General features: G+C 43.0%; 1 long non-coding RNA gene across 4 annotated transcripts in view; it reads left to right on the top strand.

Annotated features, from left to right (window-relative positions):
* LOC146544586 (uncharacterized) overlaps positions 1 to 23,763 on the top strand; it is a 47,313-nt gene that overhangs the window by 6,112 nt on the left and 17,438 nt on the right. The window contains exon 1 of one of the 4 annotated variants that reach the window (XR_014882275.1): positions 273 to 859. The exons of 2 other annotated variants lie outside the window; for them this stretch is intronic. This is a non-coding gene — a long non-coding RNA (uncharacterized LOC146544586). Of the gene's footprint in view, positions 1 to 272; positions 860 to 2,121; positions 2,233 to 23,763 lie in introns of those variants that run through there. One more of the 4 variants, XR_014882274.1, reaches the window with a different exon arrangement.

The following is a 23,763-nucleotide window of genomic DNA, read 5'->3' as shown; positions in this document are numbered from 1 at the left end:
GGGAAAGAAGAGTGGTCTTTAATTATTTCAGACCCAGACAGTTAAGGCAGATGTACATCATCAGTCTTCGAAGAATGTCCTGGGGACATAGCCAAGACAGTATTTTTTTTTCTCCTATCATTGCTGATTTAATATCTGCACAAGTGCACATGCAAGAGGATGATACGAAACTTGTGCTTTTCAGTTCAAGTCCCTGTGAATGACTCCCCCTTGGAGACTGTTAAAAATGTAATGGGGTTATTGTAGCACATGGGAATCAGTACTTGAATGCATGCACCAGAAAAGCAAAAGTGGGGTGACCTTGTCTGCATTAAGTCAGGGGCTGAGCTTAGCATCTAGTGGAAATAAAAAGAAAAACTAATTCCAAGCAGGTCCCAGTGAGCATGCTTTTATCCAAAAAGCAATCGGAGAGAGGAATACGACCTACCAGATGGAATTGCTGAGGCAGAGGTGAAACTTAGAAACAACAATAACGAAACACGATCAAGTATAATTTTGACAGAATGAAGATATTAGAAAGAAAATGCCCCAGCGGGACAGTTTGGCTCATCCTGATCCCGATATTTCATCTGCTCTCGGAAGACCCCAGGAGAAAACTGTGTCACAGCACCATAAGATGTCGAGGCTGAGCTGGTCTGATCACTGCAGTGCTTGCTTCTGTGTGTGCCAGTAGTAGGGGGAGGTGCTGCTGTGCCTCTCAGTTCTGTATCTGCACCAAGGCCCTGGAAAGGGGGACAGGAGGTGCTGGAATCTGAGTCCCATAGAATTTTCTGTCACGTTATCCATCAACATCTTGGGTCTCGATGGGAAATTCAGTGGAATCTGCTCAGAGGATGGTGGCAGCAGTGGGAAGTGAAAGGTAAATGCTGTGGCAATGTGCCGGGCTCTGTAGCGTCTGCAATAGCGTGGCTGTCTGCTTGGGCTTGGCTAGATACTAAGTCAAGGTTTTATGGTGTGAGTTCATCTGCTGGCTTTTCCCTTTTATGTGATGTAATGCTCTCTGTGAGTGTGATATTTATTGCACCTAGTTTTCAGTGGGCACATGGGGTTGTATCTAGCCCCACGTATCTAGCCCCAGAAAATGTCTCAGTTTTATTTGGATCCTTTTGGATGATCTGTGACATAATCTGAGGAGGGTCACTGCTGCAGCTCCCTCCTCCATGCCCTCGTGCCCCCTGCAGCCTTCTCCCTACTTCCAACGGTTTGTCAAACCACCTCTCCTTTATCTCTTCTCACAAGCTTCACAACAAGCCCCAGAATGATTTATGCCCTGATAACTTCTGCTTTTAAATGTTGGGCTAAGAAAAGCAGCTTTTGCAAAACCAACTTTTGCAGAGGTTTGGGAAAACCCACCCATTATCATGCTCAGCACACAAAAGCACCATCTCAGCAGAGGTGCTGAGTTGTTTCCCCAGTGGTCCTCATGTGCTGTGTGAAGGGCAGTAGTAGCAGTGGGACAGAAAGGCCACACTGACTCTGGGCTGGTGGAACTCAGGGGCAGGGGAGTATGGGGGCATTACCCATTGCTGTTGCACCTCGATCTTGACCCTCCTGCTCAGCACCTGAAGGAGCTGTCGCAGCGCCGGGAGCACCAGACATGCTCTAGCTCCCTTCTCCTCATTGCTTCCTAGCCATGATGTTTCCCCAGACCTCCCTAAAGGCACTGCAGCTGCATTGGGCAGGCGTGCAGCAGCCTGCCCACATACTGCAGGGCTGCAGCCTGCTGTGCTGCAGGTGTCAGGGCTGGCAGCGTACACCTGCCTGGCCAAACACTGCTGGGATTTCAGCCTGATGGCCATCAGCCTTGGAAGTTCAGATGCGGCTGCGGCTGCGGGTATAGGCGGTATTCCTGTGTTTGAGCACCTTTAAAGCAGTTCCTACTTCAAAGAACTCCCAGGATAATTTTAAGACCAGAAGGGTGAGGTAGTCATAGTCAGAAAGGGAAACAGTAGGAATATGTTTTCAAGATCTAACAGATTTTAATTTTATTTTTATTCTCCAACAAGAAGAGAGGTTTTCCTCCAATCACTTGGCTAGCACATCTGAAACCATTACGCCTCTCTGAACAAAAGAAAGTAAGCCCTGCAAAGGCTAAGGCCAGCACACTGTGTTTCCTAAGGGGGAGAAATCATGAACAAACAAAACTCAGGTGTTGAAATGAGAGCTGAATCTTCACCCTAACTGAAACCTTTGCAAGTAATACAGTGAACACAGTGCAAGGAACAATTTCAGGTAAAGATGCTTTTTAATTACTTTTTTGTGTGGTGTATTTGATTTCTCAGAGCATTTTTTTTCTCCCAGAGGACACGGTTGTACTTGCCTAAACTCCTAAGCAAACAAGTTAGACCTGAGCAAAATGTTCACGGCAAAATATGAAATTAGTTGAAACTTGCCTGGTTTCAGGTTTCTTTACAATCTCTAAGCTCAGCCCCAGTTCACTGAGAGGTTTGCTAAGGACCGTGAACTTTTAGAGTGAACATGGACTGATTTATAGGTCTGCATGAAAATCCATGTGAAATTTGCCTTTCACATGACCACATTGCAAAAATATCTCTCTCCCCCAGCCCCTTCCTGTTAGTGGGCAAACACTGATATCTTTTATCTCCTGCTCCTGCATCAAGGCCACCCTGTGCAAGCTGCATTTTGCTTAATTCCTTATCAATCACCAGTGATGCTAGCATCAAAATCTTGGCAACCCAGGGATTAGTACTTGCTAGTTTGTTGATGGTACCACAAGCTAGGAAGTTTTTTGATAGTCTATGGCCACCAAGTCCTATTCTGGAGCCAGGGCAATCCATACCCTTTAATGTAGAGGGCAGCTATTCCCTCTTCTGTTTGCAAGCTGTTCCCTATAGTAATCTTTGCAATCACAGCCGCATCTCAAGGTGGAGAAGCAGCTGCCTGGTGCCTTGTCTCTGAAGATTTCATGGTAGTCTGCAATGACAGCTCCAGGGTCTCTGCTTGCTCATTTTCAGAGAGGGATTAGGTGGCTGATGGAAATTTCCCATCTGGCCCATGATACGAAAGAGGAGAGACGTCAAGGTGCTACAAGTGAAGAGATAGCAGACTGTCGTGTCTTCAACATCTCTTGAAAGGCATTTGTCATCAGAAATTCATTGGAAAAAGAGCCAGGTCATAGGAAAAGGACAAATTCACCCTCAATGCCCATCTGAGTTCCCTTTATCATGGAAGAAAACACCAGAGAAAGGAAAGGTTGAGGTTTTTTTAATCACTACATGCCTCATTTCAAAACTAAGTTAAAAATTCTCCAGTTTGGAAATTTTCACTTCGCATTCCAAGTTAATTTACAGTAAAGTAAATGTGTCCAGCTGTTAAACTTGAGGCAAAACACTTGGAAATCACACAGGCATTTTGGTTGAGCAGCTCTGACTTCTCTTTTTTCCTCTTCTCCATCCTCAAACTTTCACTTGTTGATTTTCTTTTTGTTGTTTTATAAGGTGGGATAAGTGTTAAATATGACAGCAATTCTAGTGGGGCTAATGATACAGTTGTCACTCAGCTGTGGTATATGGCTATTCCTGCAGCTCAGATGTTAGCCACTGTAGAGTTGTTTGGCCTGTTTCCCTCTGTGGTTTGTCCATGCAGATGATGTGTGTTAACCTGGGAATGGAGAAACCAGAACTGATCCTGGGCCTCTCCTGCACTTCTGAAGAGCACAGATGTGCAGAGATTATAGGCCAGCTCCCAGGTCATTTCCCTTATTGAGGATCTTTCATTAAAGTGGCCTTATTCTTGATATATATATATCATTCTTCTTCGGAGTTACTTATATTACTCTACTGTTTATCACTTTGTGGTTTGATTTTATATTATCCCTGTACCATAATGACTCATCAGGCTGTGAACATGTATAATGAAACCTGAACTGCATTTTGCTGGAAGTGGCAGAGCTGTACACAGAGCTCAGCTTGTGAAATTTCTAGCAGCTCTTCCAATCCTGAGTGCTTCATAAAGGTATGAGTCAATAATTCAAACCAACATCTCACCTGCTCTGAAAATACAATCACTCTGAGGGCAAATCTGGCTTCAGAAATAAAGGCTTGTAAGATTGCAGGACAAAAAAGAGCAATTTCGGGGCAGGGTAAGCTGTTGTTTTGCGTGTGTCTATCCAAAATATAGGAGTGTTTTATGTCAGAGGAGTTTTCCCAGTGGGAGTGAATGAGAGACTGTAATGGATAATAAATGCTGGGGGTCAGAAGGTTTTCAAACTCTTTTGCAGCATGTGCTGGCTTTGAATGACTCACAGTCCCTCACCCTTTTTGTTCCAGGCAGCATGTATCACCTTCCCACCTCTCCCATAAATGAAGTGTGGTGGCAGAGTGTTTAAAGTAAGACCCACAGGTTCTGAGCTGGGTGTTCCAGACAGCCGAGGACTCCAGCTGAAGCCCTGGACGTGACCCAGCTGTATGTAGGTGTCTGATTGTTTGGAACTGGAGTCAAAGGGACTGGAAGGGATGTGGGCTGAGCATGCCATAAATCGTGCCAGCCTGAAAGGCTTGCTGGCTTAGGAGGACCCTTGATCTTTAACACAGAGCTCCTCTCTGGCTGTCACAGCAATTACTCTCTGTGAGAACATGAGAAGTGATTTTGAGAACAGCAATCCAAGCAACTCTTACATGCATTTAGATGTGAGAGCAAGGGGGAACATCCACATTTGTAGCATCCTGCAGAGCCTCTAAAGCATCCAGCAAGGTTCTTAAGGAAGAGCTGCATCAGGTTCTATGCTAGAGTCTAGAAGTGTCTATCCTATGGCATCCATCCTCCAGGATGGATCCTTATGTCTCAGCCATGCACAGCCTCACGAGATTTCAGGGGACCAGGGGATGGTGGAGAGTCATTGTCCAGTATCCTTGTGCAGGCTAAATGGTGGGTGAATGTGAAGGACCTCAGGCACACCTATCAGATATACCTACAGAAAACTCCTTTCCTTAGGGGAGAACCACAACATGGTGGCAGGTCCTCAGAATTGAGATGTCCACAATAAATATTCAACTAAAATAAAAAAACAGAGAAAGCAAGATAATATTTTACTTCCTCCTGCTCCTGACTGTAAAGTGAGGATAATAAATACTCTCTCACTCTACAGAGCAGTATGACATGAAATATATTTTCAAAGCAGTCTCACTCAACAAGGATGACTGCCATAGGGAAAAGTAAAAAAGGGCACCCTCATCAGTTGCATCTCCTTTCTGTGAACTCCCTTAACAGCCACCGAAAAAGATCCATCAGTTCACCTGCCAGCTACCAAGCAGCAGGAAGACGTGCTCTTGCTCTCCAGATGCTCTTACCCTGACTCTGGCACCAGCCTTTCCTCTTCCTGAGGCCAGACATAGTTTTGGTATGACAGACCTCTGAACACCATGACATAACAGAAAATTAGATTCCCCTCACACTGCTAGATTTGATAGATTCTGAGAAGCTTGATGCACCCAGAATGGGAAAGAGTAACCTGGCCTCCTTTCATATGGCCTTGAGACACGTAAGAGAGAGGGAAGGAGAAGTGCTGAGGTGATAACTTTTGGTTGGCTGGCTATGTGCCTCATTAGCTGGCCCTGTGAGACATTTTTGAGCACCATGACTGCAAATCAAGAGCAAGTTCTTACATCAAAACAGGAGTAAGTAATGAAAGAACCCCCAGTGACTTCCTGAGTAGCACATGCAACCACAGGTCTCAAAGCATCCCAAAGCTGCAACCCTAATCAGCCTAATTTAAGGAAGGAGTCGATAGAGGCTGGAGCACCAGAGATATCACCTAGAGATAGCAGAGGGGCAGCAATGGCAGGCCAAGCTGTGGCAGCTGCCACATGCAGTAGAAGAGCATCTGAGGGTGGGTGGGCAGCCTCTGGAAGGTGAACAACCAACCCAGGATGCTACTCTCCAAACATGCTGCTGTCACTGCTCGTTTTCACAGTCCTTTCTCCTGTGACAGTATAAACAAGCTGTCATCTGTTTTTCAATGAAAAACTACATTTCCTTGGCTGGGTTTCATCTTGCACTGTTGCCGTTTTCTGTTGCGGAAGCTGTGGCAGCTATAAATAACTTCACCGCCAGCTCCTCTCCTCCACCAGGCCTAGTACTCGCTTGGGGAGCCGCCAGTGCGGGGCTGAGGGGGGAAGCTGGTTCACCAGGCCAGATTAGGATCAAGGATGCCTGTTTTGAAGCAGGGAGTCTCCCAGCAGAGGTGGCAAGTGGCTGCCACCAGGCGCTTGCAACCTGTAGGCCTGAGCTCCCCTGTGGCTTCCTGTCAGCAGCCACCAGCCTGGCCGTGTGAAACCACATGCACAGCACCTGCAGGGTGAGGATGAGGGCAGCCATTGCCCACTCATTGTCAGTCCAAAGCTGGGCGGAATTAGTACAATTGTTCGCCTGTACCTTCCTGCCCCTATTCTCTATGTCCCTGCAGTGATCCTTGAAGCCATTGCTCCAGTCACAAGACTGGAAGGATTCTTCCTCAGGAAGGATGCAATTAGTAGAAGCTGTGGAGATAGGTGTACAGGGGAGGAGATGGCCTTATGTGTACCCTGCCTGATTGCGGAGATCTGAAAATTCAACCTGTCAGGGAGATCCTCACTTCCTGGGACTTTTTTAGTTTTCTCCTGGATTGCCATGTCAGACTGGCTCTGAAGAGAGGCTCAGATAAGCCTTTGGTCTTGCATTGGGATAGATGAGAAGAGGGGAGGCAGCCCCCACTTTTCGGGGACTTGGTGCAAGATCTATGTTTCCCCACACATTCTCCACTCTCCCTGAATCTCTGCAGGCACTGAGAAGCCCAGCAGCCACTCCAACAGGAGTGGAGGCTGCTTCACTGACCACCTGCTCAGCTTCTGATGCCACTCAACCTTGAGACACACCATGTAGGTTTCATATACTCCCTGGCTCCTGAAATTGTTTGTGGTGTTATCCAGAACTGTTGTTTGCTCCACCTGCTCTGCTTATTTTGCAGTCCTGCTTGGGCCTCATTTGCAATGGCAGCTGCGTCCTTCCCACCAGCCCTGGAACACCTTCTGATGGTGAATGTGTGCAGGGGCCATGGGGGAACTTGTCCCCATGTGGAACAGTGTGGTTACACTCTCTCACTTCAGTGCTCACACCATTCAATCCGATGCCCTAGATGGTGTTACGGGTGAACTTAAGAAAAGAGGACTCATTTCTGCTGCAGCTTGGTGACTCATCTCAGTTCCTAAAAGCAGGGAAGTAAGTTTCCATACAACAAGGATAGCTTTAACTTAATGTTCAAGGTCTCCAGCTGTGGTTTTCCATTTATAGCTGGCTACTGCTGAGCAAGGTTGGTCCCCCTCCCTCTCTTCTGTCCTCAGCCTTAGAAAGTCCTGCCCCAACCTTCTCAGTAGCTCTGGAGTGTGTCTGACACCCATAGCAAACTGACAGAGGGAAGATCACCAGGGAAAAATATTCCCTTCCTCTTTATTTTCAGTAGGCTTAGGATGAGGAGTAGGGTGAAGGGGTGCAGGCAGATTTCAGCTGCCATAGCAGTAACATGCACGGTGCTATTGCTCTCTGCTCCCCACGTGCTGCACATGATGTAGGCAAAGGGGGCAGAAGGCACAGATGCAGCTCCACATTCACAGAGGGCTCATCAGGAGAGAAGCAGGCCTGCAGATTTATTCTTGTGTCCTTTTGTTTTTATGATGCTTTACTTTCCCAGCCAGACAGGATGAGAAACAAATACCATCAAAATACTACAAGAGAGGCTATTCTTGAAGTGTTTATAGTCCAGCCTCACTGGAAAATGTTTGGCCATCCCCCAGGAAAGCCTATTCTCACTGTGTTGTCAAGCCCATTTCTGAACTTCTGGGCACTTACCCAAACAGAATCTGGACTTTTGAAGTTTTCTTATCTCTGTTTACGAGAGTCTCCTGTTTGGGTGAGTCACGGGAGGGCAGCTGAGGGCAAGAGTGCAATGAAGAGCCAGAGGAACCCTGATAGGCTCTGCTGGTGCTGCAGGTGATGGTGGTGGTACCCCCACCTCCAACTGTACCCACCAGCAGCTTGCTTTGCCTGAGTTAATGATCAGTCTGATTGTACGTATCCTGCAGATCTCCTGATTGCAAAAGGCTTTATAAAGCTCATGGGTTCCTTAGGCATTTTTAATTTAGGAATTTGAAGGTTAAACTAACAAGTGGGAGGATGTTTAAATCAAGAAGGGAGGAGTGGGTGTAGCTGAAGTTTCAGACAAGCATTCTCCTGCAAAACATGAAGGGGTTAAGGTCAGAGCTGTCAGCTTTTACACACCTCTGCAAAATAGTGGTTGGCCTGTTCCACTCAGCCTGGTAAAGAAAAGCAGCTGCTGTCTCCACTTTTCTCTACCCTGTTTTCCAGACAGCCAACTGTTACTTATTAATCAGGAGGAGATTAATTAGTGTCATTAGTGCAGAAGAATATCAAGTGTTTGCTACATTTTCTAAGTTTTCTTTTTATTTCAGGGTGTTTCCTGTGATGCTTCTTGGGATCTCTTTGCTTTCAGACACAGTGTCAGAACTGTATCAGTTTTGAATGAATATAGACCAAGCCAAAATCTGTGTAAGAAATGAGCTGTTTTAGAGAATATCTGTGAATTTGCAGTCTGCAAAAGCACTTGTATACTTGAAAACAGTAGTAATCTCCCCTAAAAGCTTGTTTTGTATGTTTAAGGAGAAATCAAACCAATCAGAATAAGATTAAATAAAACATACGCTACTACTGATAAAATTCTGATATATTAAGAATTTATTTAATTGCATGGTACCCTCCAATATCCTCAGTTGCTGCTCTCAATTACTGACATTATTAGTCTAACATTATTCTGTTCAAAATGTAATAAAACAGTTCCATTAGTGAAGAAGCAACCTAATCACTAAGGAAAGAAGCTTGAGAATGTGCCGATTGACCCTGAGTGATCAGGAGAACACAGGATTTTATTTTATTAATTGGCTATTAGCACAGACTTCAACATTTTATAAGTAGCAAATGATGTCTGTGCTGTGTTTGTTCAAACTCACTACTGTTTGATGTGACCAAGCAACAGTAGTAAAACCCTTGGTTTCTAGATAAACATTTTTTCTTCTGCAAGGAAAGCATTTTATTTAACGTGTGCCATGAACAAAATTCACTGTGTTACTCCCAGTAAAGCACATCTGTTTAAGTCAAGTAAATAATTAAACATAATTCCTGAGATTAAGTAGGAAGCAGCTATATTCCATTTGGAGCAGCATGTTTTTTCAAGGTGATTTTGTTACAATTTTCCAGTGTTGTGTAAACAAATAGCTTAATCAGGAACAATAGTGGAGAATCTCAGTTTTCCTTTTTCCGCTATCAGTGGAAAATAAATAACATATGTAATATGCTACCGTGATTGTGAAACAATACCGTGCAAAGATAATGTTGTGATTATTTTCAGTTTTAGAAATCTGGCATGAGTCACAAAGCACAAATGCCAGGTTGCAATTTCTCAAAGACTGAAGTGAGGTGAGCAGCCCATCTGAACTCAGAACAGCAGTAGATAGGCATTGCAGGCTTGCTGCTCTGAAATCCATGGCAGAATTGAGAAATCACAACTGACATTGCACTCTGTTCCAGCTTCTTTGGTTTTCCCTCTCTAACCTAAGCAGCACTGGTTAGCTGTTGCCATTCATGAGAGTGAGTGCGTGCACACACACACGTAGCCCAAACCAAAGCATTCTCCTATGTGCAATTCTACCTCGGGGAAAAGATGCTAGAGTAGATACATGACAGATGTTAGCATGTTGCTTAATACACTGATGGGAGGCAACAAGATGCCACTCAGATAAATGCAGGGCAGAAACCAATGGATTTGAGCAGTCCTCTTAAGTTTTGCTTCCAGCATTTCATCAGAGCCGTGCAAGACAAGCATGGTCACTTATTGTGACGTTAGCAATAGAAACAGATTGACCTGAAACTCCTTGAAAATCTGTAGTCTGTAGCCCAGTTCCTGCCTAAATTTGACACAGTGCATTGTATGACAAGACTCACTCGGAGGAGTTACTCACGTGCTTAAGCCTTTTCTAAGTTGTTACCTCTTTGGCAAACTTCTGAGTTGTTGCCCTAAAAACCACCTATTGTTAATTGTTGCACTTCTGAGAAGGTTTTGATGTAAGAAATTTGAACAGAAAGTACTGCTAAAGTTTGGTGAGGATGCTCAGCCTCAGTGTATCATTTCTAAGTCCATTATCTTATAATATCTTATTACCATGTAAACACTGTAGAGAACTCGTAGCTTACTCTGCAAGTTCTTTAATAATTCATCTCCTTAATTAAATAATCTTTTCTCATGAAGCTTTGAGTGGGAGGTGATAAATGTTATGCTTGTTAAACCTTATGTGGTAAGCAAATGTTGTAAGTCCTCCAAAAAAAAAAAAAAAAAAAAGTACATGGAGAAGGTAGCAAAGGTTTTATCCAAAGTTTTCCTGTATTTAATCTCACCTTTAAAAATACCTGCGCTGGTGCTGATGTTCTGTGGCTGAACTAAGGTTGCAGAGGCGAGCTTCAGGCTTTTTTTTCTCATAATCAAGTGGAGTGTTAAATCTTGTATGCAGATGCTTTTACAGAAAGGTGTTCTACTGAACAAGTTAAATTGTAAACAGAAATGGAATTTGACAAAAAAATTGCTTTCACTCTGATGCCTATGGTGCAACCTCTTCTCCAGCCATCCACAGATTCTTATAGGAGATCAGAGAATCTGATTTGCAAAGTAATAAGGAGTAGCATATCCATTTTATTTATTTATTGACCTATCAGAACTATGAAAGAAAGAGGAATTCATATTTTTCAAAAGGCATTTTGTTTTTGAGATTTTTGTGCTACTGTCTCACTTTAACGGAGGTGTCCTTGAATCCGGGCTCCCTGTGTCCAGGATACACCCAGGGTGTTAGACCTCCCTTGCTGAAGGGCACCGCGGGATCTCAATAGCAGTTGTTTTGACTTGTATGCATTAACTCTGTCTTTGAAAGACACAGGCTGTGTCAGCTCTTTACCATTGTCTTCCATCAATTTGTTTAGAGGTTAATCTTTCCTCTTGACATAGGTAATTTTTTAACTTCAGAGCCGAGCAGTCCCCCGGCGCTGTGACGTGCTGTAGAGGATGTGGGTTGGCACAGAGAAGCGGTGGCTCCAAAAAAGAGGTGCCCACAGGCCAGGAGAGAAGGGTGGCATTGCCCAGGGACAGCAGAGCTGCCTGCATACCCCTAGACAAGACTCCTTAGTGGAGGGGTAAAAGTGCCCAGGTTCTCCTTGGAGCTGCATTTTCACCACAGCATTGTGCAGGGTAACAACAGAGAAGCAACGGGCCCATTTCCCTCAGGAATCTGCTTAATTGGTTTTGTTAAAAAAGAAAAAAAAAAAAAAAAGAACAGAGTGCTGACAGAGTATTGTTTGCCAGTGTAGACAGGATTGAAATATGTTTTAAATCAGCTAACAGAGCAGCATAGATGCTTGTGTGCCCAGGGAAGGAGGGAAAGAAAAACAGCAGAGTCACACTTACTGATAGATTTTAATCCTTCCTGGACTCACTATCAGCGAGGCTCCTGCTTCTGTTTACCCAGCTGAGGAGGGCGTCTCCATTTGCACAGATCTCTTCCCATTGTCAATAAAGCAATGACTAGACAATGAGGCTGTTACAGAAGAAAGATGAGCTGGCTGCAACCAACAAATCTTGCACTCTCCCTTTACAGGGCTATAATTATCGAAGTTTTAAAACACAATGGTATCTGCTGAAAGGGACCATCTGGGTGAAGACCAAGACATCCCAATTAAATGATTGATAAGCAGCTCATGCACTGGAGGAGCACAATACAAGTAATTCTAAAGATGCCACTTGCATTAACAAAAGTGTTTAAGGAGTTTGCAACGGAAGGTGTGGGAGGGGGAGATCAAGTGCATTTCTGTGATTCAGAATAACAAAGTAGAAATAAGATCAGGCTCGAGAGCAGGGGGAAAGCACTCTAAGGGCACTGGGGTGCAGTGAAGGAGCAGTACCTAGTTGTGCTTTGCAATCTCTTGTGTGAGGCCAGTGCTACGGACCTGAGGGTTTACAAGGGACTGTTAGCATCAGACAGAGGAGGAGTGATAAATCTCTCTCCTCACAAGGTCTTGCTAGGTAGGAATGCAAGTTGTCTTATCAGCCTGCAGCAGCAGGCCAGCACAAGCATGACATTGGCATGGGTGCTGACATGATGGAGAAGTCTGCACTGGATTCCGGCATCTGCTGCATACTTTGTCTTTGGCCTTGCCCGGAGGTTGTGCTACAATGGGAAGTCCATCTGTCCTCTTGTTTCGGACCCTCATCAGCTCATCTCATCTCTTACAGACCTCACAGATGATGCCTGATACATTAGGACCATCATCTCATTTGGTATTTCTTCATACCATAGTAGCAGGGAAAGTGATTTTGTCCAGTGATTATGCATCAGTGCATCTCTTTACCTTCTAAGTATGCATCATTTGCATCTCTTCAAAGCAGTAATTTGAGCCCTAGGTTCAGGTATGGATATGGGTACTGTCAGAAGTCCGACTCAGGGTGCCTACAGTAGTGTAACAGGCACTGCTGATTTGCTTTACGAGAGTTTGTCAGTGCTAGTTCACTCTAAGCCATCCCTAGATTACACGGTCAGATGCAGGTTTAGTGTTGTAATCTAGGCTGAGTTCAAGACTCATTTTGAATTGTTTTGTAAATTTGCAAAATAGTCTGTTTTGTCTTTAAAATATTTTTTAGAAATTAAAGGAATATTGCCTTTAAAGTTTGGGTCTTGGTTTTAGTGCCACTGTCTACCCACACCCATTAGATTTTGATCCTGCCTGTGGAAATCTCTTAACAAATTTCTGTTTGGCTATGGACTGTTTTCACTCCCTCCATGTATTCTGAGTGGATAGATTGAGCCCCATGTGTCTTTTAAGAAGAAAAATATTTTTGATACTAGCATGTTTATTTTCTTGATTTCTCTTTGAACCCATCTCAGTTTATCGGTATGAGCATTCACATAGGACTTGTCCTTCATTCTCTGTGCCTGTAACTGGATTTTTTGGTCATTTTTAAATACAACAATTTTGCAGAGCTGCTGAGAATCTTATAATCTACATTTGTGCATAATTTTCCCTAAAACCTCCTCTTATCTGCAAGCTTTTTGGGTAAGTTTTGTTGCCATCTTTTGTTGTCTAGCCTATCTGGCAAAAGTCTAATAGGACAGGGATGGGATTCCATATGGATTTCAGTAGAAACAAACCCACTCACTGATGTTATCTCCATTTACTGCTGCTCATGAGCCATATTTATCTCACATTTTGAATGAATCATAATAATTTCAATTGTTCTAAATTCCTAATGAAAATACTGGTTTGATGTTAAGTCTCGCAGAAGCTGTAATATGTTATATTATACAAATAGTGTTACTTTCATAAGCCAAAATTACAGTTTCATCCAAACAAAATACTAGGTTAGTCAGACAAGGTCCGTTTCATAAACTCGATTGGAATTTTTAATTGCCATCCCATTTGTCTTTATTAATTCAATCCTATATTTGTTTCTCCATTATTTTATCCAGGCTGTCGGGATTATAGTTACCTGGCTCAATTAATTTACCATTTTCTAGTACTGGCACAGTCTTAACTTTCTTTCTGTCTAACCTTCCTCACTGTAACAAAGCTTCTTTAAAATTTGTACTGCATTAATATTCTGTAAACTCTTAATCAAATCCCCTTTATACTATCCCACCATATGGAAGAGAATAAGTTTCTGTTGGATCACAGGGTTCTGCTTTTCCCTGAAGATGAGAGCATCTCTTAGGAAATTGATGTCATCTTGAACAAGAGGTCTGCCAGTGTCAGCACCTCCAGAATCCAGATAATATGGGTGAGCTGTGCCATGCTGGCTCATGTGTCCTCCAGTGCTATCCTTTCAGTCTTAAAACTCTGCTCTGACATGCTTGGTGCTGTACTGCTCTGTATGCAGCACCAAAAGGCTGTGAAAAACCTGCTGTGGGAGGCAGCAATTCTCCCAGTGCTGCAGACATTTTCGAGCAGTCCTGCTCCCCCCCCCCCCCACACGCACCAAAGTAATTACCTTCCAGTGTCAGCAGAGCTCCACATGGTGCCCAGAAGCCCCATGGGACCTGTGTGTGTCACACAGGTCCCTGGCCTGTTTGTATTTACTGGTATAGGTGACAGCTGCTACACTAGCAAATGAAGTTTAGGGAAGGCAAGTGTCAGAGTCTTTGGTAGACACATCCCACTTAACTGCTTGTATGTTGACATAGGGGACTGCTGCCAGACACCAAGAGAGCCCTCAGACCATGACTGAACAATATGTTGCTCGTGTGAAACAAGGCCACATGACAGTATCAGGTACTAAAAGATGTTTCTGAACAATGACTGAATTTAACAACTTTTTATGATGTATTATTATACTTGCTTAATCTGCAGGTGACAGTGACATTGATTAAGTGTCATGACACTGATAAAAAAAAAAATCACACCTGCTTGCTAAGCCAGGTGTAGAAATACAGCTTCACCTGGAGTGGAAACTTCAGTATTGGAGTAGGAAAACCCCTGTGTCGTGACCTTAACAAATGCATCAGACATTCCCATGAGGAGTGTGGCAACATCTCGTAGCAGTTTCTTTCTCCAACTACAGATTTAACTTCTGCTCTGTGTGGTTTGGGCCTTGTGCAAAATTGTCTTGTATGGGTACTGGCAATGTTTTTCTGCTGCATCTGCCAGATGAGTTAGGTGTAGGACAGTGCCAATTTCATATGCAAGGCATAACTGTTCCTGTCCTTGCACCAGGCTTTCCTCTCAGCCTCTCTGAGCTGGAGAGGACTCAAGAATCATGAGTTCCGATGATGCATGCGTTGTTTTTCACCTGGTCCTGTTGTCCTGGTGGATGACAGATTGGCCATGAGCCAGCAGTGTGCCCTGGTGGCCAAGAAGGCCAATGGAATTCTGGGGTGCATTAAAAGTAGCGTGGCCAGCAGATCAAGGATGTGATCCTCCCCCTCTACTTTGCCCTGGTCAGGCCTCCACTGCATCCAGTTCTGGGCTCCCTAGTACAAAAAGGGCAAGGATCTCCCGGTGAGAGTCCAGCAGAGGGCCACAAAGATGATAAAGGGCTGGAGCATCTCTCTTACGAGGAAAGGCTGAGCAAACGGAGTCTGTTCAGCCTTGAGAAAAGAAGACTGAGAGGTGATCTTATTAAAGTTATGAATATCTTAAGTGTGGGAGTCAAAGGGACATGACCAACCTCTTTTCAGGAGAAAAGGAGAAATAGCCATAAAATTGAGCATAGGAAGTTCTGCACCAATATGCAAAGGAACTTCTTCATAGTAAGGGTGATGGAGCACTGGAACAGACTGCCCAGGGAGGTTGTGGATTTTCCTTCTCTGGAGATAGTAAGACCTGCCTGGACACCTACCTGTGCAGCCCGCTGTAAGGAGCCTGCTTTGCAGAGGGGTTGGATTTGATGAGATTTAAGACAACCCTACAACCCCCCCCCTTTTTTTTTTTTAAGGAAAGAATATTTTAATGTGGATTCAGTAGCTTGACTTTTCTGTTTTCTAATGTTAAGGACATATAAAAACATGCTATTTTCCTAATAGTGAGACAGTGGACTTACATCAGAAAGTTTAGCCCTGTCTAAAATAATCCCAAAATTCAAGATCCTGGTTGTTGATAGTGAGAATTGCTCCTAGGAAAAATGGGTTTAAAATGTTCTAAGCATGGGTTTCATGTGGCAGCCACATCATTTGGATGTATTTCATGATTCATTAAAAACTCAGTGATGAGAAAGGGAGAAGTATTTGGATGTCTACACTTTGTATTTGTATTTGTAGATTTGTCTACACTTGTTTGTCTTCAGTCTAGCTAATGTATTTTCTGATGGTTCAGTAGTAACCTAAACATTTTTCATAAATTTAAGAGAATTGCAAGACAATTTTCTTTTATGTGGAGTACTTTTCTGTGCAGATAGAGCATGGCTGGGCTGTTTTCTCAGCTGTTTTCACAGACCTGCCTCAGATCCTCTCTTTTCTACAGCAGTTTGTGATCCAGCCTGTTTTACCTAATCTGATCTATCTTTATGCTGCAGTTATCCCCACAGTGCTTCAGTGTCCCAACAGCCTGCCTTTGTTGCCTTTCTTTCCCCATGAGTTCCACTCCTTCAGTCAAGAAAAACCTGGGACAACCATCAGATAAGACCAACAAATCCGGCTTTGCCTGATAATTCCTGTGTAATCATCCTGTCCTGCAGCTCGATGGAGAAAAACGCCTTTCAAGTTGGGTCTAGAAAAAAAGGCAGTCTTTGTGTCCTCCGTTTCTTTCGGCAAAGTTCTCACATGGCCCAGCTGCTGCTGGGAATTGGGGCAGCAAGCAGGCTGTAAGATCTGCTGCAATGGCCTTCTCTTCTCCACCATCACACATTTGCCATCAACCACATGCCCCACTGGAACACCTACAATTTCCCCTCACAGAAAGGACTGTATTTGGCCAAGTGTGTGAGCTTATCTCCCTCTGGTGGTCTGCTGGATCTGGGTTTGCTCTGGGGCCACCCCATATGCTCCAGGGGTGAAGGCTGGGCCTGCTGCTCCAGAGCTTCAGCTGGTTGCATATGTGGACAACAGGCAGCTGCTGGCTTGCTGAATGGCACTCCAGTCAAGGATGGAGCTCACAAAGTCTTTTGGTGCTTTAATGCTTGTGATTATGACCATGCAATTCCTTACTGCAACGGAGGTACAGCTTCTCAAGTAGCCAGCCTCAGAAAGAGTAAGGTTTCTGCCTAGATGCAAATGGTGCTTGCCTAGAAGCGGGCCATCTGTCAGGTAGTTGTCCTGACAAATGCCTACTTTGCTTGTCAGTCAATAAAAAAGGATCACACTTATATGTGCGTCAGCCTGACAGCCCCAAAACTGTAGGAATCAGTATGTTTATGTTACTGACATCATGATCGTATTTTCCACCTGGGAAATTCCTTGTATTTTTGGAGATGAAGATATACCCTCTTGTAATGTATGGCAAAAGCCACACAAACATTTCTGGAAGTCAAGGGCAAAAGCTGAGATGGTAGTCCCGTATTTTTTAGGACATTTTGTCATGCAGTAAGCCAAGACACTTCCTAACCTTTTAAGAGGGAAAAGGTCCAGCAAACTTCTCCAGTTGATCTCTTAATCTTTGCTTTGTTTCACACAAACACTCCTGCATGGAATGGGTAATATCTCTATTGGTTATTTTAAAGATCAATCAACAGTATATTCGCATGGCTTAAAATATTCTGATTTCACTGAGCAAAAGCAGGGAGAGATGTACAAGCTGTCCAGTTCATTACAAGGTTGCCAGAGCTGAGGTGTATGATGGGCACAGAGCATCTTGCATTCAACATTATATTCAGGTCCAGTTGTCCACAAAAAATGTAGTTATAGAGGAAATGCCAGCACAAGATGTTATAGAAATCAGCCTTTTTTGTTGTTGTTGTTATTTTGCCAATTATTATTTCAGATAGGAGACCATATAACTATGGATTCTCAAGAAAAAAAAGTAACAGATGCACACTGGAGCAGAAGCATTAATGTTTGATTTATAGCATAGAAGCATTTTCCTCTGCTGCCAGGTGTCTCCTAAACCTAGGCACCTCCTGCTTTGTTAGCTGTATTCTCCTGTAAACACTTTGTTGCTGCTATTACATTTTCCCATGCTGAATGTCTATCGCAAAGACTTTTTTTCTGAGGCATTGGCAGATGGCAATTAGCACCCTTCATACTCTTTCCCCATAACTTCAGCATTTTTTTGCCTGCATCCACTTAACAGCTTCAGGCATGCCAAATCGCACACTTTTGGAGGACTTGTTGCTAGTAGCAGATCTTTGATTCTAAATGCCTAAGTAGTGTCTGAACTATATTTGCAGCAAGTACACGCCTGCCTATTCATGATCTTTTGTGTTCAGCCTGGACAACTTGGTGCCAGTGTGCAGCATAATCAGCTTCTCCTTCAGCATCAACATTCCACAGTTCTTCAGAGAGGAAGGGAGGGGGCTGGGAAGGGCAGTGGGCAAGGAAACGAGGATAGTAATTAAATATGACTTAGGAAAAAAAAGTCTGAATGGCAAATTAGCCATGCTGTTTTACTAATGTTATTGCTCTCTTTATAAAGTCCCAGCCATGTAATTATTGTGCACTCATAACTCCCATAGACTTTCTGGAGAGCTGTACTGTGTTGAGTGAGGAAATTGAGAAATTGTCCTCCTTTTCCTGCACTGCTAAGAAATGAAAGAGCCAACCACAGTTCCTTCCAATTCCTAATGAGAATTTCCATTAACTTCAGAGGCAGAATTCTTAAAAATTCTAGGTTGTTAATTGACATACCTGAGTTAGAAGGACATTTGCAGTAACAGGGCCAAGCCTATGTTACAATACTGAGGTTCTTGGAGTTAAGTTACACCATGAAAGTCTGATCCATTATACTTACTCTTATCTGAAGCCACTGATGTACCAAACCAAACAGTGCACATAAAGCCTGGAGAGTTGGGGGCTTGAGTAATTATCTGGAAAAAATTCCAACTTCATAATTTTGCTTTGGCAGTTTCTAATTTGTGTAAGTGCTCGGAATGTATCATTTCCAAGCATCTGATTCTGAGTCAATTTTGGTGGTACTTAGTTCTGCAACATTAGAGTAAGACATGTCTCCTATAAGACACAGACAAATTCAACTAGGTTTGATCATGTAAATAAAGAGATGATCAAACTTACTTACCTTTTCATTCACTTAGATGAAAAGGGATAAATTTGAGATTATGATTGACTGTAATACTAACTTCTGTCTAACTTGTGAAAATGCACCCATTAGACTCATCACCTCCTAACAGAGAGGTTTTCCTCAATGAACTTCTTAAATGATAACTACATTCTCCCTGTTAATGCTGTAGTGTAAAGACAACAAAATATGAGTCTTTTTTACAATGTCATTCAGTGTTGCAAGAAAAATAATAAAGAGAAACCAAAGAGATCTTTGCTCTGGTTTGTCATTCTAAACCATTTCATCTGGCCTCATTTATCTGGTCAAAGTGAAAACCTGAACCTGCTCAGCTGTTAAAAATAAGTGGTTAGAAAAATGGGTGAAAATCTTGTTCAGCCACTGGCATCCAACTCCAGAGCGTGGGCGCACCTTGTGAAAGCACACAAATGAAAATCAATTAAAATGTATATACAATTCCCAGTAAGCTGGACTACTAAATAAGAACATAATGTGGGTGATGGATGAGGCAGAAGGACTGCTTGACTTTACTCTTCCTAAGTGTATTTGCAGCTGATTTGCTTAGAAAACACGACTGAGGGGAAATGGCCTCAAGTTGCTCCAGGGAAGGTTTAGATTGGATATCAGGAAAGACTTCTTTACAGAAAAGGTTGTTAAGCACTGCAATAGGCTCCCCCAGGAAGTGGTTGAGTCACCATCCCTAGATGTGTTTAACAACCTTTTGGATGTGGTGCTCAGGGACGTGATTTAGTGATGAGTTGTTAGAGTTAGGGTAGTCTGATTAGGTTGTGGTTGGACTCGATGATCTTTAAGGTCTTTTCCAACCTGCACAGTTCTAAGATTATATGACTTTGTGGTTCTATGGATGTTTCTCCTTGAACTAGTGGTGATACATTTGGGGTATTAATGATTTCTACTGCTCCATTAAGCTGCATTCTTCCACCGTTTTAGTACCAGCACTGCTGCTAGAGATACAAACAGCATCTGACCTCTTCCAGTGCTGTAGATTGTAGGTTCCAAGATACACTGGAAATCTAAGGTGCTGTGCCTTCTTTGTCAGACAGGTGAAGTTTTTAATTCCCTCTGAACAGTTGTGTGGGGTTTTCCAGCAGAAGGTGGAAGGGATAACCTGGCTTTGCACTTTATACTAGAGCCATCTTACCCTTTATCCAACAGTTGTCACATTCTCTTCATTGCAAATTGAAACTATGAATGAAAGAAAGAGGTGTTTTCCAAGGAGGATTTCTGTCTAAACCTTATTATTGACAGTCTCTGTGGGACACATCCAATATCCCAAGGAAGGAGGTCACTTTCATGACCACAGATGGGATAAGGCTCTAATATTTTCTGCTGTTCATGTGCCATTTCCCTTCTGTCCTGCTTTGCTTGAGAGGAGTTCAGTTTTTGTCTTCTCTGAGTTCTTCTGATAATATAATCTTGTTTGGAAGTGATAAGTATAGCCATTTCACTATTAAATTTGACTGTATACTTTTTGGTCTGAGCGTAAGAAAATTGGACATGATTTCTGCAGTGTGCTTTGTGAATGGTAGGTTATTGATTAGTTTTCTGTCATACAGATGGTATTTGAAAACAAGACAGGTCTATAATTCTTCTCTTGACTGACAACTCTGAACTAAATAAATGACTTATATTTGTGAGTTGTATATTTTGGAGATGAACTGTAAGTAGAAAATGTCCTGGTGTTTTCCCTAGGCAAAGAACTAGAAATCCACAGCTGTTAGTACAGCAGTTAAAGTATTTTTGTTTAAGTGAAACGTGGCCTGAGCTAAATAAGTGAATTTGGAGCCACAAAATTATGACATTTATGACTCAGTCCCATCAAGCATAACTGAAAACAAATTCAGAACCTGAGCACAGAAGCCATTGTTAGCACTGCATGAAGCTATCCATCTGATGCTAACCAGCTGAGGGGTACAACACCAGCAGTGGTTGGCATGGGGAACAGAGATCACCTCTTGGTTTCAATGTTGAGTCACTCTGTCAATTGAGGATTGCAACATCCATGCATGCTTTACACACTTATTGTGGCTTTGGTTTTGCTTGACTTCGTTTTCCTGAAAAATTTGAGTGATGGAGCTGAAACAGTACTGCACAGATACCTGAACAAGCTTTAAACCTCCAGAGATGGTTCTTTAAATGTACCCAGTGCACCATGTTATCTTGTCTTGAGGTTTGCCTTAGCAGCAAGTGTATTAGCTGATATTTTCTAGTAAATATCACTGCAATTGTGACAAAGATCAGAATCTGACTTTCCAGAAGAGGAAGGTTGCTGTGTTGTAAAACAAGCTCCCTTTCTCACATGTTCACTAGCCTTTTGAACTCTTCAGAAGCATTCAGCGAACAGGAACTTTCCTCTCTCCATCCTTTCCTGTCTCTGTGAGTCACTAGGGTTTACTCACTGTCTTTCATCTCAGTCTTTGGGTGTTTCAAAGCTCCGACCTCGTTCTTCATCTTCTTCATCATCATACCTTAGCTGTGTCCCTCATTCTAGGCAGTCCTTTGTTTTCCCACTGAGGTCTCCTCAGAAGCTGAATGTAGATGTGCTGTGATAAGGATGATTTGCAGAGCTAGATATCACCTAAACCTTCTGTTGTTCCTTCTGATGCCTTTCTGCCACACTGTTCCCCCTTGTTCTTCACAGGCCAGCCTTAACACTTCTAATACAATTCTCTATATATCCATGCTGTTTTGAGTTTGATATTACTTGCTTCAGTTAAAAAAAATCACGATATTTTTGGTAGTGTGAGTCTTTTCATGAAACAATGATGAATCACTCAACTGTTTCTAGCATTTTCCTAACACTGCTGATAACCTGGACTTCCAAACTGACTGTCAGGGGAAAGTGTGTCTCAGTGCTGACAAAAACAGTCATACAGGGTGACCAATTTCTCATGTTCAGCTTCGGTGTTCGTCATTCTGCAACCTTGCAGGAAGGCATTTGGATCAAGCCAGATTTGGAGATCCAAATCTGAGAAGCTATTGTCTAAATACAATTTTGTAACCCAGAAAGTGGCATCTTTGATAGTTTGTCAATAAGTAAGCAATAACTAAGGTAGTAAAGTTGAAAATTCAGAGCTTTAGGAGCACACTTTTTATCCCCTGGACATCTTAAGGGCTGACACAAATGCAAAACTAACTCTCTTAAGTAAAGGGGAAGCCTTTGGTGTCTGAAATAAATGGCAAGTAACAAAATGTTCCCTGAGCCCACTCAGCTCAGGTGGCGCTGGTTGCCCATCTGGAAGGAGCTGAGCAGACAAAGGGCCAGCTGCGTCATCTGCCTAGAGCAGGGTTAAATGTGGGGCTTTTGGACTAGGAGGAGGGGAGCTTCATCCATTATTAAAACATAGATAATAGAAACTTTATGCCCCACTGATCTTGCATTAGACAACATGAACTGAAAGATGAGGTCTCTGCTAATTCAGTGTGTGGTACCCCTGGGACTGCCTCCCATGTGAGGGGGAAGCAGACAGCGCCTGTCTCACTCTGCCTGGTGTTGATCCCAGCCACCTGAGAGGTCAACACTCCTTCCTGGCAATGGCTGCCCATGACAGCTTTGCTTCACTGGAGGAATAAAGCTGTCAGCAAGGAGGAGAAGACAGCTGTCTACATGAGCTGGGCCATGGCCATGGGATGCAAAGTCAGGCAAAATGAAGTGATCCCTATCCTGGCCAGACCAAGTGCTTAATGGAAAACACACCTCTGGCTCTCTCCTTCAGCAGTCACCCTAGCAGCAGCACTATTCTCAAAAAGAAAGCATCCCACAGGCAAGCTTCTTTCTTCTCGAGGGCTGGAAAATGCCAGATGTGTTTGCATTCATTTCTTCAGGAAAGCACTAGGATGCTGTAGGTTGCTCTTGGTAGATAAGAGTAAATCGGAAAACCCCAGAGTTAGCCTCACTCTTTCATGCCCTGTAACTTGATATAATATGAGTCTTTTTCCTATTAAAGCATAGGCTTTGAGAAACTCTATCCTGTGTATAGCTACAAACAAGTAGAGGAAAGAATTCTGAATGTAATGGGGCTAACAGCTTAAGTCTGATACAAATATTTGATGTAACACAATCTGCTAAGACCTGCTCCCTCCAAACAGAGCATTCAAGCCCCCATCTCAGAGCTCTTCAAATCAAATACATGACTGTTGGGGACACTTTGTAATTGGAGGGGGGCTTGGGATTCAGGGATTCTTAAAATGTATATATTTACCTTTTTATGTAATGAAAGACTGACATGCTTTCTCGAACTGATCCGTTCTGTTCTGTCCTATGCAGGGCTCGATACGCTTTGGTAATCTGTGATTTTGGCTAAGATCCCAAACCACTGGCAGTGTAAGTCCTTAGCAGCTGACTCTTTATGGTAGCTTTGGATACCAAAAAAACTTAAATAATGAAGTCCATATTTTTTTCTTCAGTAGGAAAAATAAAACCATCCGAGTGGTATTTAAAACAAAAATAAATTGAGAACCTCATCTACTGCAAGATTTGAAATATGATTCACTTAGTTTAAATACATTTTTAATATGCTGCTTTTAATTATTCGAAATAAATGCGATCATGATATTCAAATGGCAAGGCTTTGCACATATTTTTTAATTTCAGCATTTTACTGAAGACAGTTATAATACAACTCAGGGAAAGAAACGGCTCATTCTTATTCTTATTCACAGCTCCCGTCTAAATGGCACAAATTCGGCTTTGAGGGGGGTGTTGCTGAAGCATTGCAATCAGAGACATTAATCTCTGTGTGTATCCCATTAGAAGCAACTACAATTTGAAGCATTTCGAGATGTAGGAACAGATATCTCCCATGTGATTAGACACAGAAAGCCTCCCTTGTTCTCTCTGAGCACTGTAAAATGGACTCCTGATGTTGTCAGAGCATCCCTATACACACACTTTTCCTTCCCAGAGAACAGTAATGCCAGAGTGCAGGCATCCAGGGGTGCTTCTTTGATTTCAGGAGAGGCAGAAATAAGCTCTGTTGT

This window comes from Meleagris gallopavo, chromosome 3 (genome assembly GCF_905368555.1).
Source record: "Meleagris gallopavo chromosome 3, MGAL_WU_HG_1.1, whole genome shotgun sequence".
NCBI lineage: Eukaryota > Metazoa > Chordata > Aves > Galliformes > Phasianidae > Meleagris > Meleagris gallopavo.
This window is presented reverse-complemented; position numbering and strand designations above follow the sequence as displayed.